Source organism: Notolabrus celidotus, chromosome 13 (assembly GCF_009762535.1).
Source record: "Notolabrus celidotus isolate fNotCel1 chromosome 13, fNotCel1.pri, whole genome shotgun sequence".
Classification (NCBI taxonomy): domain Eukaryota; kingdom Metazoa; phylum Chordata; class Actinopteri; order Labriformes; family Labridae; genus Notolabrus; species Notolabrus celidotus.
In genome coordinates this window covers 22,386,724-22,404,122 of record NC_048284.1, presented here as the reverse complement: position 1 = coordinate 22,404,122, position 17,399 = coordinate 22,386,724, and the positions used below count along the sequence as shown (strand labels likewise).

At 41.5% G+C, this 17,399-nt stretch overlaps 1 protein-coding gene across 4 annotated transcripts in view; it reads left to right on the top strand.

Annotated features, from left to right (window-relative positions):
* evlb (Enah/Vasp-like b) overlaps positions 1 to 17,399 on the top strand; it is a 65,932-nt gene that overhangs the window by 1,745 nt on the left and 46,788 nt on the right. The window contains exon 1 of one of the 4 annotated variants that reach the window (XM_034698824.1): positions 2,068 to 2,205. The exons of the other annotated variants lie outside the window; for them this stretch is intronic. The gene's annotated coding sequence lies outside the window, so the exon portion shown is untranslated. Of the gene's footprint in view, positions 1 to 2,067; positions 2,206 to 17,399 lie in introns of those variants that run through there. 4 annotated transcript variants of the gene reach the window in all.

Genomic DNA, 17,399 nt, shown 5'->3' with positions numbered 1-17,399 from the left:
TGTTTTAAATAGATTATAATATGAAAAAATGATAATGACATACTTGTTAAAAGCCATATAGTTCCTCCTTAAAATAAATAAATGGTTGTAGTAAGCTGTTTATAAGTGCTTGACCTAGAGCAGGGGCGTCAAACTCATTTCAGTTCAGGGGCCACATGCAGCCCAAGTTGATTTGAAATTGGCCCGACCAGCAAAAACATAACGTAACCTATAAATAACGAGAACTGTAAATGTTTCCCTTTGTTTTAGTGCAAAAATTCTCAAATTCTGAAAATGTTCACATTTAATGAACTATCTTTCTACAAAAACAGCTGTTGTATTTTTTGCCATGATGAGTCTCATAGTGCGCCGAATATTTTACTCTTTAAGCCCTGAAACCTGCTTCCAACACACCGAACACACAGGTTACCCATTCACTTTACGCCGAGTGTAATGTTTACAGCAAAAGCTGTTCAGGTGTGCTCCGTCAGCTCATAGACTGTAAAAAATATGGATGTAGTATCCGTGATGTCACCCATCTGTTTCTGAACGCTGTTTTGAAGCCAATCGGCAGCAGCAGCCATATTGCTTCTGTCGAGCCAGTGTGACGTAAAGAGGCGGGCTTTGAGCCTCCTAGCCAACAGCTGCAGTGTTCCCACAGGCAGCTGTGCCTCTCATTGGAAGACTAATAATCTCAATATCTTCAAAATTGCCGAATTAGATAAAAATTCACCCCCCTCACAGTGAGAGGTCATCGAGAAATGAGCTATTCAGATTACACTCATCTTTTGTACCAGGCTGTAAACATGTTTATTAATGCTGCAAATATCGTCTTTTTCCCATTCATGTGAATGTGACTTGCGGTACTTCCGGAGCCAGCCTCAAGCGGATCCTCGATGAACTGCAGCTTTTAACACCCACGGGCCGCATGTTTGACACCCCTGGCCTAGAGGATAAATAATTTTGAAGTAACAGAAATCTATCAACCAAACTATAACATTCGCCACTCGAGATTGTGTGAGCAAATATTTAATTAGTTTCAGAATAAAGTTACTTGTCGTAAAATGTTAAATAATTTGGGGATTTCCTAATCTACAGATCATAATATCATTAAAAGATTAAGAGAATCTGAAGAAATCTCTGTACAAAAGGGACAAAAACCAATACTGGAAGGCCATGTTCTTCGGGCCTCAGGTGGCACTCCATTAAAAAAAGACATGACTCTGTAGTGAAAATCCCAGCATGGGCTCAAATCACTTCCAAAAACCATTGTCTGTGAACACTGTTTGTCCATGCAAAGAGGGAACTATGTGTCCACACTCTAAAGAGGAGAAGGACTACCCGGCTTGTAATCAAAGCACGGTTAAAAAGCCAGCATCTGTGATGCTATGGGGATGCATGAGTGTCCATCCAGACATTCTCATCTTGCATGTTTCAGCAAAACAATGCCAAACCTCATTCTGCATGTATTACAATAGCCTCCCTGGTAGAAGAGTCCAGGTGCTAAACTGGCCTGCCTGCAATCCTAACTTGTCACCCACTGAAAACATTTAGTGAATCATGAAACTGAAAATATGAGGAAGGAGACCATGAACTGTTGTGCAGCTGAAATCCAATATCAGGCAAGAATGGGACATTAAATTTTAAAACTCCAGAAACTGATCTCCTTGGTTCCCAAACATTAAAAGAGTGTTGTGAATAAAAAAAGGTGATGCTTCATGCAACACAACAACCTCGTCCCAACTTTGGAACATGTTGCTCGCGTCAAATTTAAAATGAGCATATATTTTTCACAAAACAATACACATTTTCAGTTTCATGGCATGAATTGCTTTTTTTTAGTTTTCCTTGTATTGTAATCTGTCTTTGATTTCCTGTTTTATGTCTAGATTTGTGTCTAGAACCTTGTGTTTCTATTGATCTATTAGTGAAGCATGTCTTGTGTTGTATTCATGTTCGCACTTTCACTTGTGTTTCCTGTTTTATTTTGTAGTTCTTGGTCCTATGTGTTTGGTTTAGTTTTACTTCCTGCCCTTGTGTTTTTCCCTCCATTTTGATGACCCTCATTAGTTTCACCTGTGTCCTGTGTCCACACCTGTTGTTTGTTTCCCAGTGTGTATTAGTTCCTTTATAACGTCTTTCCTGAGTCTTCTCCTGCATTTTTCCTCGTGATCCCTGGAGTTGTTTTTGACCCGCTTTTGGATTTTGTTGATGGACACTTTTTAAGTAAGTTTTTGTTTCATATTATGCCTTTTTGTTGAATTATTTGGGAATAATCAAATTATTTTTTATTAACATTTGACACAGTGTCCCAACTTAATAGATTTGGGTTTGTTCTTTCTGGGGGCAAATATCAACAACACACATAAATCATATGTTAGAATGGCTTGCAGGCACACTGACTCTTTCCAGTACCTCTTAATTTGTCCCTTGTAATGTTCAAGACTGTGTAAATACACATAAATCACTGCCAGTTAAAAAGTACACCCACAGATTTGTTTATATTTGATGTAAACCTACTCTGATAAGCTGTCTGTGTTAACATTTATTATTTTGTTTCTTTGCCTGACAGCCAATTAAATGCTCGGCTGTGATTCAGTGTGAGTGATTGTGTGCTGTACAGTGCTGCTCTGTAGGTGGCAACATAGACTGTGAGTCAACACAATGGGCAACACTTCACACAGCTTGTTTATGCTGAGCTGTGTGCATGTGAGTGTGTCCCTGCTCATCAGTGTGTGGCCCTCTGTAAGCATTTTGTATCAGCTTTTGTTGTTTATCTTAGACTGAAAATTATCATGAATGTTAATTTGTGCTCTTTATGAGTATGACAGTGTTTGATCAGTCCACCAGAACAGCTAGTTTTGTGTAGGCTAATTGCATTTGACATTTTACATACAGCACTTAGGTTTGTAGGACACAAACTGTCGTTTAGAGCTGTGATCTAATGAGCATTGATTTCAGTGCCTGTTTCTACAGTTCACACATCCATATATTGAAGCTTATTTCTGACCCAACAATCTGCAGTAATTCCTGCTTTGTGTATAAAAGGTCAGTTATCATTGTTAACGTTTAAATTCGGTTATAAAATGGATATTAAAATGATCATGCTGGCTAGGTTCGATAGCTAATCCTGTTCAGATGTCTCTTTTTAATTTACTGAGGGAGTCCAAATCTTCAAACCAACACAGCTCTGGTATCTGTTTCTCATTTGTCAGGATTAGACACATTAGTGTAATTATCTCCAGCTGTGCAGACGTTGGAGGTGCTGTACGCCTCTGGGGATAATGTCCTGGGACAGTAAAGCCGGGGTTTGTGATTCCAGTCTGGGATTTTGTTGAAGGACTGATCGCTGATTTGATGTAGCCTGACTGTCTGAGTCCTCCTCTGCAGGCTAATCATTTTATCTTTCCAGTTTCCATCTCCACTGGCTCTCCCTTGCTCCCATGTATTGATTAACATGCTGTGATGAAGGCATCAGCCTGTTTTCCATGTTAAACTACTAGTCTGACACAAAACCAGTAAGCCTGGATTATATGTGATGGACTTGTTTGTTGATACATGTGGGACATGTGGCTGTTTCTACAGACTGTTCATACTGAACTTCTCACATTAGTTCTGAAATCACATCATAGATCTCTAATATCTTTGCAGTCTTACCCTTTATCTAACTTTTGTCTATCACTGAAATACCTCAATAATAGTTTGAAAGATTTACATGACATTTAATAAACCATTCATGGCCCAGAGATGATACACTGTCATGACTCTCAAGATGAAGTGTGATCAAAAAATCCCCTGCTTTTCATTCACTACCACCATTATGCCAAAACTTTGTCCAATTCTTCAGTTTGTCATCAATCTTTGTGCCCATCAGCGATTGTCTGGCAACAATATATGACCCTACAATTGTCTGGCCAACTTTTCAGCAGTCCCTCTGGATATGTCTGCAAAAACAGCATAATTTCTTGGTTCATTACATTGCTAGGAGTAGCACCTGTTCATTTGTTTTTGGTGAGTCTCAGTTTCACTGTAAATAGTAAGTAACACAGTGTTCACTCGAGCTTTGTTCAGCAGTAATAGCCTCTAAAAGAAATCAACCTCCTTGGGATTTACTTTCAATTACCAGGTCATAAGATTGCTGACTGTTGTTCTGCGCACATCAAAGTCTGCTATTATGTGACGTTCCAGCATTCCTTGAAATGCAAATGTACTACAAACAAAAAACAGAACATCCCTCCTACATAGATCCAGACCTGGAGTACATCAGGTGCAGTGACGTGCGGTGAGGTTCATGGCTGGTGAGGCACTAAGATTAGAGTCAGATTTACAGATTTATGAGCCAAACAGCTCGGTTTGCAATGAATGGGTTATTTTCTGATCTGATGTTTGAAGCAGATCTTTAAGTTGGTCTTCCGTTATTAATTAGATCCCGTTTCGATTGGTAGTCCACTTTTGAGAAATTGTTAAGGTTAGGTATAATATCTACCATGTTTGGCTTTCAATCAGAGCAAAATTTTAGAATGATTGATTTTGAAATTGCAGTGCTCTGTCTCTGCGTGGAAGAACGGCAGCAACATGAACCTGTGTGCTCTCGTAGGCCCCCTTCATCGAGGCAGAGTACTGTCTGCCTCACCTCACGCTTTTTTAACTGCGGTTTTATGCGATCATCAAAACTAAATATGTAACACACAAATATTATATGTATTAGCCTGACTATAGAAAATTAGAGTCCATATTAAAAGTGTCCGAAGACAATATATAAGAGAGACAGAAACAGGCACTTGACAATTACAAGCCTCAACCCAGTCGCTGCAGCACTTTGCATCTCACCCATGTATTTGAACGGGAAATACGCAAATTCAGCAATTTTGACTATGAAATCATGGACATTATTGATTTCAAAAAGAAAATCAATATAAAGCACAGACCGGAGAACTAAAATTGAAAACTTTTTTAAATTAATCATTATTTATTTTTTACCCTTCTTGACCCTCCCCTGACTGCACGTCCCTGAACAGGTGCCACATAAGCTTGAATGCTCAGATGTGTGCCTGTAGACTCCATATGAAGTGGTTCATTCTGTAACTAAACAATTGCTTCATTCATTTGCTTGTGACTGCCGCACCCCTCTGTTGGACTTTGACAGCAGGATTGATGTGTGGTCCTGCCTGCGGCCCATGGTGGCCTCCCACCATCGCCGCCACCTCCATTTGCGCATGAGTGCACAAAACGAGTTTGATTATGCTCTAAAAGTGAAGAGTGGGCTCCATCGATCCAGGGTCATCACTGCTGCCTGAAATGTATTGACAGGAACAGTTGGTGGTATGTGTGTGACCCATATGAATCGCAATATTAATCACAAGTGCGTGCTGAATTACTGCAGGACAAGGGCGAGCACATAGAGGTGAACTCAGTCAAACCCTGACCGATCATTCATACAAACATGCAGATTAATGTAAGAGCAGAGAAGTGTGACAGTGACTGTTTGATTTTTGAAGTTGTTGTGAGTGGGAAATACGCTTTGAGAGAGGTACAATGAGAGGTTAACTTCCATTATACACCTACACTGTAAACCAATACTGTGTGCACCTGGTGCCTGACCTGTAATAAATCAAAATGTCTCAGTTTATTGTGTTGCCTGTAATGTCCCGCTGTACCACAGAGTCATGACTTCAGGGGAGGTCAGATTACTCTCTCCATGCACAGCTTTGTGCTTTGAAGTTTCACAGGTGTGTGCTCTTGATTACAAACTCGTTCAGAGTCACAGCCTTTAAGTTGAGATTTTTTTTATGTTACAGTAATGTTCGAAAGTTTGAGGAATTTCAAACTACCCCATATTAGATGATTAAAATTTCACTGGTATTTTAACAGGGTTTGTCATCCATATGATAGGTCTCACTTCTTTTATCATTTTTATGAACCTCTGGTCTCAAACTATGAAGCCCATGCGGAAGTGTTATAAACTGCAGTTCATTGAGAATCCGCTTGAGGCTGGCTGCAGAAACACCGGAAACCACATAGACACCAATTCAAAAAAGAAGATCTTTGCAGCATTAATAAACATGTTTACAGCCTGGCTCAAAAAACGGCTTGGCTCTACGTAGCTAATTTCTCTATCGGCACACACTGTACGGGGTGCGAATTTTTTCTAACGCGGCGGTTGAGAAGATATTAAGATTACGAGTTTTTGCCCACATAAGGACATGACTGAATTGACTCTCAACACATAGTTATTGGCTAGGAGGCTCAAACTCCACCTCTTTATGTCACACTCTGCCTGGTTGAGTTCTGCATTTCCAATATGGCTGCTGCCGTCGATTGGCTTGAAAACAGCGCTCAGGAACAGATAGGTGACGTCACAGATACTACGTCTATTATTTATACAGTCTATGATTGGGCTTTATTAAAGCACCACCTTGTGAATATTTAAAGCTTCTTTATATTTTCACCAATCTGATCAGCAAAAATTGCTGACATAAAAGAAAACACTCACACTGATCTCACAGGTAGCTTTGACCTGGTTTCCATAAGCGTTCATGTAGCATTAGCTTCTTCTCTGTTGTTGTCGCTTATGTTTGACTGCCAGTAACTTTACTCTTTTGGTTGAAAGGTCTCATCAGTTGTCAATCTACATTTGGCAACGAAAATCCCTCTGAAAACTCACTGAAGACTGCCGACAGACAAAATTAGCAACTATAGTGCACACAGTGGAGCATTTAGCAGCAAACAAAATAGATGGTTACCCTGTTTGTTGGCGTTGATGAAAATTAGAGCTAAAAGGAGGGTAAATAAATATTGGATAACATGCATCACGTGGTCACAAACTGATATTTTAAATAAATTTTAAAGCTGCTGTTGTGTGAAAAAAATAACATTATCTAAACATTAGCTAAAAGGTTGGCCTTTTTAAGCTAAAGGCTGTTAGCATGTCAGTGATTTGTTTACAGCTTTTTTCTCACTGTGTCTATTGTTCTAAAAAATATGGTAATCAGGTTTAAATAAATCTGTATAAAGTGAGGCTTCCATTGCTTACAAATCAATACAAGTAAGGTTGATTGCTATTTTTAACAAATATTGACAATCACTATTGATTATTGTTCACCACTAGCATTTACATTTGGAGCACTGGAGTTAAACTGAATTGTGTTACATAAGTTCCTCCAGTTTATGGAATGACTTTGATCTTTTTAAAAGACTGCAAAATCACAGCTGACTTTGGCCTCTGTTGAGTACTGTGCCTTATAAGAATTAAAAAAATGGAACATAATCCAGGCAGCAAGGAGGTTTCAGTTTGCAGAACTTAGATACAGGGTGGAGTCTTCCTAATAAAAACTGTGATGCTTTTATTGGCTGTCATCTGCATCATCGATATCACAACCATTGTGTTATTAGAAGCCTCACTGAGAGCCAAGTTTAATGCTTAATTTATTGTTAATGAGGCAAAAAGAAGATGCACAGACATCTGTGGCAGCTGAAGTTACGCTGCTTGTTGTTTGGTTTGAATGCCTGCACAGGGAAAAGTAATGAACTTCCTGCAAGTTGTGTATTTAGCAGAAGCTGAAGCACGCAGATTGTATGCTGATGCCTGTGTTCATTTGTGAGTAATAACAGCCGCATTTGTCACAATGCATCCCAGCACACTCAACATAAAATGAAGAAGGATATTTCACTAACACACAAACTATGATGCATCTAGTGTCAAGTGTGGGGTCACGTGACTTGTCTCTGTTGTTGATCTGTACGAAAACACAGTGCATTCTGGGTTACAACAATGTGGTTATGAGTCATAATTATGCACACTGAGGTGTCGCGAGGCAGAGCGCTGAGGCTGATCTGCACAGACATTTGTGCAAGTGTGCATGTGCGTGTGCATGTGTGTGTGTGTAAGAGAGAGCGAGGTAATCAAATCTTTGTGAATGAGAGGGAAATCACTCCCTCCCTCCTCTCCCCTGCTCTTTCTCCCCTCCCCCTCTCCGTATATCCCCTGCTTGCTCTCATTGGTGAGTGGCGTAATTAAAATGATGGGCTCATTTGAATCAGACAGTGCATGTAGTGTGTGTGTGTGTGTGTGTGTGTGTGCGCGCGCGCGTGTGTGCGCGTGTGTGTGTGCGTGTGCGTGTGCGCGTGTGTGCGTGCAGCTGAAACACAATCCCTGAGCCTGAGAGGATGAGCCTGTGTGAGTTCACTGAGGCGCCGGGAAACGTCAGAGATCTTAAAGCTCGTCTCTGTCACACATCTCGCACTTATTTAACACCTCTTTTTTCCCTTGCTGACTTTGCTTTGTGTAGCGTGACTGCACACAGGTGGATTGTGGGTGTTTACGGGGATGAAGGGGTAGAGAAGTCAGATTGGATTATACAGAACATGTGACTGAATAGATAGAAAAAATGTATAGCGTTATCTGGATGTTTGTGTGCAGTGACACACTTTATTGTTGAAGAAATGAAATACAAATGAGATCAAAGTGCTGCACTCAGCTTTGAATTGAGGGCAATCACACACGTATTTATAGGATGAATTGTATATGAATTGAAAGCCATTTTAAATCCCCAAATCTCCCCGAGAGCCCTTGAATGCAAACATATATTAGAAACAGACAACCACAAGTATAGCACTACCTTATAGAAATGTTATATACCTTGGTTGACCAGGGCATGACGATCCTACAGTGTTATTAAAGTCTGCATTTTAAATAAATTGAGACGTTGAACAAAGATGCATGGATCAGATGGAGACTGACTACTGAATGAGATACTGTCGCAATTATTTTTTTTTACTGAAGGGACCAAACAATAACTTGTTGATGGAAACCACTTGTCAAAAAGGAGCAATTTTCTGAACCCTTGAAGGGATGAATTCAAAGAAGCCGATCTTTACAGCAGAAATAAACGTTTACAGCCTGGTACAAAAGACGAGTGTAGTCTGGATAGCTCATTTCTCGATCGGCACACACTGGACGGGGGGTGAATCCATTGAGAGGTACAGCGGACTTGATTGACAGGCGGGAACACTGTAGCTGTTGGCTAGGAGGCTCAAAACCCGCCTCTTTACCTCACCATCGCTCGACAGCAGCAACATGGCTGCCCCCGCTGATTGGACTCAAAACAGCTCTCCAGAAACAGATGGGTGACGTCACGGATACTACGTCCATATTTTATACAGTCTATGATTAAAATGTTTAAACCGTGCAGGCAAACCTAGTAGATAAAAAAAATGCTCCATACAGTTCACCTGGTTCATAAAACCCATACAGTATATCACTTCAAATAAAGGTTACACATGTCAAATGAGTGAGCAAATGTCTCGAAGAATTCTTGTCCACTGAGAAAAAGGTCAACTCAAAAAAGAGTAATGATGAGAAGAGGAGGTGAATCACCTCAGGATCCACACAAAGATTAGATGATGTTTTATTTTTGATGTTGTGTTCTTCATCAGCATGAACGGTGATTATATAGACGCCACAGAGATATCAAAACTAATAGTAGCTTACAAAATGTATCTTACAAAGACAAATCTGTGTATCCTACATGCATGTGTGCCTGTGTGTATGTAGAAAAGGAGACAACTTGAATTTATCAACATCACACAGGCGAGTGTGTGACTCGTTCTCCTCAGTGACAGCGCCTTCATGTGTTGTGTGGGAATCAGAGTAAAAAGGCCTGACGTTTGTGGAGTATTCTGTCACTGCACAGCAGATATTCTGGTGCAGAGTCTCTTGCTCTTTTTTACACATTCTAGAGATGTCACATGATGGGATGCAACAAAGACTCCTTGTGCATCCTCTTGTAGCAAGTAGCATTTTTCATCTCACTCATAACTGACAGCGATGCACACTTTACACAGCAACAGACCACATGTAAGACAAACTGTTGTAATCCAAAGCATCAACTGTACACATTATTGCACATTCAATGCAACTGTTTCTGACTGTCTTACCGGGGAGCTTCTTTGATAACCTACCACAGCTGAAACACCAAACACTCTCAGCATCACTGGCTGGAGCTCAGCATGCCCAAAAAACTGACCTCACTCTTTTCTACAGTTTGTCTTCATCAGCAGCAATTTTTTTCTCCCCACCTTTGCTTTGTGCTACTCACCTATATTCACCCTGAAACTCCACCATAACCTCCAGTTTTGTCCTCTCCCCCCTGCCTGAAACAGTCACACACTCCAACTGTCACGCTGTGTGTCAGACAGAAGGCCATCCCTCCCGCTGTATGCTAATAGGCACGTTTTTACAGTAGCACTTGGCTGCCCTGTCTCTTTCAAACACACACACACACACACACACACACACACACACACACACACACACATACAGAGTAAAAGTGGAGGTGTGTAGCTCTGAGGATTAGACTACAATCTGCTGCCAGGGTCTAACCTGAGAGGGAGTGATAATGGGGGGAGGGGTGTGTTCTGTAAGTGAAGGCTTGATGTCCTTTAACCTTCCTGTTCTGCCTTACCATCTTTTTCTCTCTCTATCCTTTTTTCTAACATATTATCCCTCTCTCAATTTCTTCCCTCCCCCAACCTCTCTTTCTACCTCTCCCTCCTAGCTTATCTCCATCCCACTCAGGCGTTTCTCTCTACCTGTCGGTCCATCTGTCCCCCCCTCTGCCCCCTTTCCTTGCTCCACCTCCTTACTGCATTCTACCTTCCTTGGTCGGAAACCCCTGCTACCTTCTTCCTCTGATCTGCAAATCTGCTGCATGTTTTCCCCTTTGCTCTCAGTTTCTCGTGTTTTCTGCTCACGATGACAGTTTCTCCTCAGCTCATAACAGAGACCAAAGACCTTCACTCTCACAGTGACACACACACCATGATGGCTGGTGTGGTTTCTGTTGTGACAGAATATGAAGCCACAAAAGTCCTCTTGAACAGAAAAACTGGAACTGCTCAGTCAGCGAGATAACTTTTGCCTTTTCTTGGAGAGAAAGGATTCATACTCTTATTTTCCTATAAATGAATGCTTCAGGCTTGTTTCGCTGTGTGTGTCCTCTGTCAGTCATTGTCAGAGATTAAGCAAGAAAAGAGAGCTGCTCATGGCATGCTCGGGTTTAATTTGGAAAGAACTAGACTTATTGATTCAGCTGTCCATCTTTCTACAATCTGTGGAGACACACACTGGAAACTGTGAAGGCTCATGTTACTTAGAAATCAAGTTCAAACTTCACAATATTTTGGAAATGCTGTTTTTTGTTTAGGCAGTTTTTTGTTTCAAGGATATCCAAGTAATACTCTGTCCCCAAAACTTTTCAAAGTGGCTTGTTCATAAATGCAAGTTCCTCCTGTTGGATGAGGGAGTTGTGCGAAAGCCATAGTAAAATACTTCCATGAAGGCAGACGAAGCAACCGGGACCTACATTATGATGACACTTTTTACATTTGAATCAATGTTATAAAATAGATCTTCCTCAGTTTTTATTCATTCTACGATGTGTCGCTTGGCATCCCCCCAGCCCACTTGCTTGTGTTGAATTTTCCCCAAATTTCCTGCTGCTTTCTCACATCAGCTCACTACAACCTCTTGTGAAACTTTACTGGGGGGCTTTTGGGAACATTTCCACATGAAGGCAGGAAAAAATGCTGCTGTTTTCCTTCCCACATTTACCCCACCGTGAACATTTTGGGGAAGTTTCCAGGAGTTGTGCATGTGTGAATATACTGCTGATAATAAATCTGAGGCATCTAAAATGATGAGCTTGTCTTAAGAAACTGAGACATGTAACCTAGTTTTAGCCTCAAATAGGCATATAATCACCTCACCTCTTTGGCATATTTAAATTTTTTCAAGTGGAAAAGAAGCAACTTTTTTGGTCCCATTAGGAGAGCAGAGTCCTAATTCTGGGATTAGACACATTAGTCATAATTCTGGATTAAGACACCACAACAACAGGCCCACAATGACAATGACTAACACCGAGTGCACTCACTGGATACCTACCACTGGAATTTCTTAGTATCATAATATACTTGAAAGAAAATAATGTTATAGCTTCATTTGTTTTATTCTCTAGCTCACGCCCTGATGACCTTTGCTACGTGTTCTCTGATATATAAACTACTTTTAAGCAAGAGAGGAACATTTCTTATTGAAGTAAAAAAAAATGAAAGAGGAACTGTCCACAGATGTCATACTAGGGACTTAATTTTTCTTATCTTCCTCCTGCAAGTGTCTCATCTTTGTAACTCTGCAGCACCAAACCACAGCAGTCCCTCTTTAAATCTGTGTTTGAACGGCTGTGGAGCAGTAATGATGCCACTTTTCTGTGAGGAGGCAACATGATGCAACTCATTGCAAGCATATGCAGACATTTGCCACTTTCTGAAGAAAATTTTATTTTAATTTTTTCCCAGCATGTAACAAATAAGTCAGCTAATATCACACGGGTATAACGAACAAAGATGAAATTGTATTGGCATGTCGGCAGCAGAGTGAACAGTCACTAAATTGCTGCAAATTGCAATGTCAGCCGTTGTCCACAGAGTGAACCGTGTCATCCAAGAGCTCTGCAGCCTGACCAATCAATGAAATGGCCTGCTGGCAGAACACAGCAGGACAGATGTGGGTGATGTGAGCTGTACTAGAAAGAGAACATTACTGGGATGTGAGGGGATTGACAGTAAATATTGGAGGGATTTATTGGTTACCGGCAGCAGATTAGAGTTATGGCCACACAACGTTTACTGTATATGAGATATAATCTGCATGCATCTGGATGGATAGAGAGAGGAGATATTAAAGGAGTAAAGCTGTTGCATGCTCAAGATTGTGTGTTGACTTTCAGTAATATTCTGATGATGCACTATTAAGATTAATTTTAAATTTACAGTTTATGCGACGATGGTTAGACATGACAAAATTGTTGAAACAGCTCAAAAGATTTCCATTTAGGAGAAACGGGCTGAAATTCAGAAATAATACAACGTATTTTTTCTTTATCGAATCTCATGTACTCGCATTAGGTTTGCTGTCATTGTATTTATTATGGAATTTTGCAGCAGCATGTTTATTTATATTATGTATTATATTGCATTTGTTTTTGATATGCAGCATGTTTCCCCAAAAGCGATTTTGTGGGCTGCTGCATCATTTTTACCCTTCTCCACCACTGTATTACACACATGCACATTGTCCTTCAGATATGTGTTACATGCATCTGAATGTACATGGTTTAAATTAATTATTTACGGCAAATTAAGTCATATTTGACCAAGTAAAAAAAAAAAATTGCAATGCCTTTTCTGTTTACACTTGATTATTAACCATTTGTGTTCAGAATCATCCAGTAAAATCACCCACTGTTTGCATATCCAGATCTCCACCCAAGCCCAGCACGCCACCTCACATCATATGTAAGAAAAGACAGCAGCCATCAGTTGAATAAAAAATCTGTTGCTGCTCCTCCTCCTCCTCCTCCTCCTCGCCTCTCTTCCCTCTCTCCATGCGGGCTTACGCATCCTCGCCTCAGCCAATCCTGCAGCCGGGTATAAGAGATGGGAGGGGAGGGAGAAGGGGGAGGAAAGGGAGGGGCAGTACCATCAGCCTCCGGGGCTGGCGGCACATCGCTCTTGTCACAGCTGGGAGGGGAGGGAGGGAGGGAGGGAGAGGGGGGAGAGAGTGAGGAGGAGGAGGAGGAGGGGGGTGGAGCGGGAGGAGGTAATCCAATGAGACACAGAGAGGAGAGGCAGAGCGAGGGCAACGCCTCACAGCACCGGGAACCTCTCTCCATCTCCCTCTCTCTCTCTTTTTACCCCCCCACTTCTGTCTCTGAAGCGTAAAAACCAAACGACTCTCATCTCTTATTCAGTCTCCTCTGTATGTGGCTGAGGGCTGCTCACACATTTTCAAGCCTCTCATTTCCCCACATTTCAAAATTCCTCTTCTCTTTTTCCTTGACATTTTCTTCTCTACAAACTAAAGGATGAACTAAAAACCACGAACAAGGACAATTTTTCTTTCTGCTGTGTTTTTAGGAGGCAGCATCTTTCTCTGGAGTCATCTTTGTTCTCTTTTCACAGCTGCTGAGTGTACAGTGGGGAAATAGGTTAGTGTGCCTGTTCAGAGCCGGGCGGCAGAGGTGATTGAATGGTCTGCGTGCGGTGGAGAGGAAGAGGAGGGGGATGACTTCCTGGCGGTAATGCTACTTAGCCCTGTGACCATTCGGGGAGAAGGTGAATTGGGATGCAGGTGTTGAACTCTGACCTTTAGCAAAGGTGTCAGCGACAAGACTCTGGACCTAAAAGAAAATCAGACAACGGAAAGAGATTTTTTTTCTTCATATTTGTGAAACAGTGCTGACCTGTGCGTCTGCTGTGTGTTTACACCATGGACATCAACCTTCAGTCGCACCGATTTTACTTCCCCCAGATCTATTGTGCTGATCCGGGGGCACAGCCGCAGCTCACTGAGTTCAAAGTCAGGTAAGCTTCCAAGGGTGGGAAAGGTGTCAATGATGGATCCATTAATTGGTGATTGATCTATCACTGATCCCCCAATGGTGGAGACACCCAGCTCTGATGCCTCCATCATCTTTTGTCAGCATCACGTGCCTTTTAGATCCACCCAAAATTCAGCTTTAGCATCATGGTCATCTTTCCATTAGATCTCCAGCTGCTGCTGCTGCTGCATATGAAGCGTTTCTGTGTACATTGAGTGCTGCTGTGAGTCGCTGTTTGCCCTTGCAGGGGGATGGGGCTGCATGCTAATGTGTTAGCTAGCTGTGCAGAAAAGTGTTCTCCTCCTGAGAGAAGCAGAGGGCATTGATGGCCTTTGGTGGGAGCTTGCCAAGTTTGGACGGAGCCGGCGACAGTGCAGCAGTTGTGTTATATTTTGTACGGTTGCTGCAGCCCTCTTGTTGGCCGCCTCAGAGGCTCTTTTGTTCTCTGTGTTTACGCCTCTCTCTTTCTTTTTCTGTTACTCTTCCTCTCCAATCAACGGCGAAAGTGCTCAGGGTGGCTTGTTGCATCCACAGCTGACGCCTGCCGTCATGGATGCAGACTGCTCCAGGACGCATGCTCAGATGTGCAACAGCTTCCCTGCTCTTTGTCTTCTTCAGATGTAATTGTGCTGGATGAAGATGTAGCATTCAGGCGTGCATTTAAACCTGATGCTGTGTGACATCCATACATGTTTATTTTTTCACGTCAGTGGAGCACAAGTTCACATTTAGTTATCTTCTTTTAGCCATCTGTCCTTGTATAAATAATCTTACAACCATCCTTCATCCTTGGATTCATGTTTGGAGATGTCCATGTAATCTTGTGTGCGATACATTTGACGATTCCTCTTCTAACAGCTCTGATTAGTGCAGCTTTAAGAGACTCAGCCTGAGTTTTGCCCTGCTAAGCAGCTTTGAGTTTGGCCGGGGCTCCAGGCAGGAGCAGCTTTATGGAGCTACAGCGTGTCACTATCACAGTCTGGCCAAGCTCCCTGACGAGACCATGGGAGTCTGAGGGTGTTCACAGCTGGGTGACATCATCAGAAGAAAGAGAGGGAAAGAAAGGGAAGGAATCGGACCGCCCAGTTGTCTTAAACAATTTACCTAATTAATTTATTCTGAGGCACGTCTTGAATTACAACATGTTTAACTCTAAGATGCTATTCTAGAGTTGTTCCGATACCTATACCAGTAACAGAAATATGTGCTGCTAATATGTAGCATTAGCTATTGGCCAGAAGCATTGGGAATCCAGTATCACAGTTTCCCACATCATACTTTGAAAACAGCAGCCTGCACAGTGAAAAAATACATCATGGCTGCCGCTAGCAGTACAATATTGCCCTTTGCTGCTCCAAAAAATGTGCTAACATTTTTAGCGAAATGTTAGTCATAACTAGCATAATATCACAAATCCCATTTTAAGGCTATATTTGCGTTTTAAATTAAAGTTCAAATCATATTTCTGACATCAGCTTTGTTATGGTAGTTTCAAAACTGCCTCCGAAGTTCACCAGGTCCCATACTGGTCTAATACCTAATTTTATTAGTTCTTTTATTAGTTTATTAGTATTTTTTTTTTTTTTTTTTAAGTAACACCAAACAGTAACCTAAGGTGCATTTTGACTAAATGTTCCGGGGTCTTTTAGCCCCCAGAACTACTTTCCCTGGAACTAAAAGGTTCATGTGCCCCCATTGTTGTCTGCGTTTTGACCGTGGGCTGAAGTCCCGGGTAGATTGTGCAAATCAGGCCAGTGACGTATGGAGGAAAAAAATTATATTCAATAATATTTTGAAATCTTAATAAAAAACAAAACTAGTATGCATTCCCAGGAACTCCTTCTGTGTTTCAACAACTGTGTAAACTCCACAAACACTGTAACGTTCAACCAAAAACCAAAAACCAACCAAAGTTCCTAGTCCCGGGGTAAAGTTCCTGCAGTTGAAAAGCGCCTCTACACAAAGAAAAGAAACTGTTAAAGAGCCACGAAGAGCAACACTGTGCTGCTAGTAGAGTGTAATGCTAGTCAAAGCTAGCATAATATTAGCGAAAATAATGTGAGGAAATACCTGGAGGAGAGAGTAGGGTAGACATGAATAGAGCTGCAGGTACAGTGAGCTAGAGGATGATGTATCAAGGACTTTGCGTCTGTACATTGGGACAAACTGAGCTGACTGAGCCAAACCAGCAGCTCAAAGGCTGTATCGTTTTTGTAATTCATTATCAAGGTAATTAAAAAGCAGATAATACATACAATTAAGTATGTTGATTTTATGAACTAGGGTTTCTCTGTCTCTTATCAGACTCAGAGAGTCAGAAATGGCTGGAGTTGTACCCAAAGGAGAAACAGTGCACAGCTAGCAGAGAGCTAAATGCTAGGCAAAGTAATTAGAGTTTCCAATCACATATTCTCATGCTTTTTTTTCTAACTGTTAATGTTAATTGAAAACAGATATATTTCTATTACAGCATTTCATATTCAAAATCAGGGTTCCCAACCATAGACTGTATAAAATATGGATGTAGTATCCGTGACCTAACCCATCGGTTTCTGAAGCGCTGTTTTGAGGCCAATCGGCGGCGGCAGCCATATTGCTGTTGTCGAGCAATTGTGACGTAAAGAGGCGGGCTTTGAGCCTCCTAGCCAACAGCTACAGTGTTCCCGCCTGTTAATCAAGTCAGCTGTGCCTCTCATTGGAAGACTCGTAATCACAATATCTTCGAAGTTGCTGCATTAGAAAAAAATTAACTCCCTGTACAGTGTGTGCCGATCGAGAAATGAGCTATCCAGACTACACTCGTCTTTTGTACCAGGCTGTAAACAAAGATCGTCTTTTTTGAATTGGTGTGTATGTGGTTTCTGGTACTTCAGGAGCCAGCCTCAAGCGGATCCTCGATGAACTGCAGTTTTTAGCACTTCCGCATTGGACTCATATTTTTAGACCGGAGTTTGCTGCTTGTTTCCAACCCTTAACCAT